This window comes from Schistosoma mansoni, chromosome W (assembly GCF_000237925.1).
Source record: "Schistosoma mansoni strain Puerto Rico chromosome W, complete genome".
Lineage (NCBI taxonomy): Eukaryota > Metazoa > Platyhelminthes > Trematoda > Strigeidida > Schistosomatidae > Schistosoma > Schistosoma mansoni.
The window spans coordinates 48,492,909-48,494,286 of NC_031502.1; positions in this window are offsets into that span (position 1 = coordinate 48,492,909).

Consider the following 1,378-nt stretch of genomic DNA (forward strand, 5'->3'; position numbering starts at 1 on the left):
ATAGAATCTGAGGGTATTGTATAAAATTTCAAGATACATCACATGGTTCTTATTAGTTTAGTATAAAGAAATCGATATTCTGAAATGTAATGGAATGAATGTAATGGTTCTAATAATAGTGAGATCCTAAATAAGGAAAATTCAGTTAGAAAGAGACTAAATATATTAGGAATTAAAACATACGGGACAATTAGAGGCTACAGATTTTTAGGGGGGAAACACTGAAGGCAACTTCTCTACTACAGCCTATGGTTTTCGTTTGTAGATAATGATTATCCCACAAACACCAACCAGGCACTCTATGCTACCCGAGAAGCTTATTTCAACAATAAATAGATTTCTGGACTGATTTAACATTCTACTCTATAAGCTCGTTTTATCCAGCCTACATCTACAATGGTTGATATTAAATGCCGGAGTAAGCCCTCTGGTCATGTGCAATACATGTTACAACCATTTCAATTGATGCAGGTTCGAAATCTAATAAATCAATCCACCATATCTATATGGTAAGTATATATGACATCAGCAGTGTTCATTAAATGATTCTATCGCATATCAGTAATGCCTCAGAGGTACCATTGATTAAATACTTACTACATACATATATCTTCTACCCTTAGAATCTATTTTTTATGATCAAAAATGTGAATGGAACATTGATTAGCAATAATAATCACTTTGCTATGGAGGTAAGTTTTTTACCTGTGTGACAGGTAATATAATTTGTAGCCTAATATTTGACGTTTTCTAACAAAGCTTAGAGTTTTATCTATTAGAATTTACTGTAAAACACTTGATTATAATCAAAGATGGATAGTGGCTATCACTTTTTTCTGAGTGAAACTTGTTTCGTTCGATAGAGCATGCGGTGCTGCACAAAATAAAACAAGAATCACAACGATCCGACCATCCGTTCAAAAGTTTCGAAAAATCACTTTTTTCTGAGTGAAACTTGTTTCGTTCGATAGAGCATGCAGTGCTGCACAAAATAAAACAAGAATCACAACGATCCGACCATCCGTTCAAAAGTTTCGAAAAATCACTTTTTTCTGGGTGAAACTTGTTTCGTTCGATAGAGCATGCAGTGCTGCACAAAATAAAACAAGAATCACAACGATCCGACCATCCGTTCAAAAGTTTCGAAAAATCACTTTTTTCTGAGTGAAACTTGTTTCGTTCGATAGAGCATGCAGTGCTGCACAAAATAAAACAAGAATCACAACGATCCGACCATCCGTTCAAAAGTTTCGAAAAATCACTTTTTTCTGAGTGAAACTTGTTCCGTTCGATAGAGCATGCAGTGCTGCACAAAATAAAACAAGAATCCAACGATCCGACCATCCGTTCAAAAGTTTCGAAAAATCACTTTTTTCGG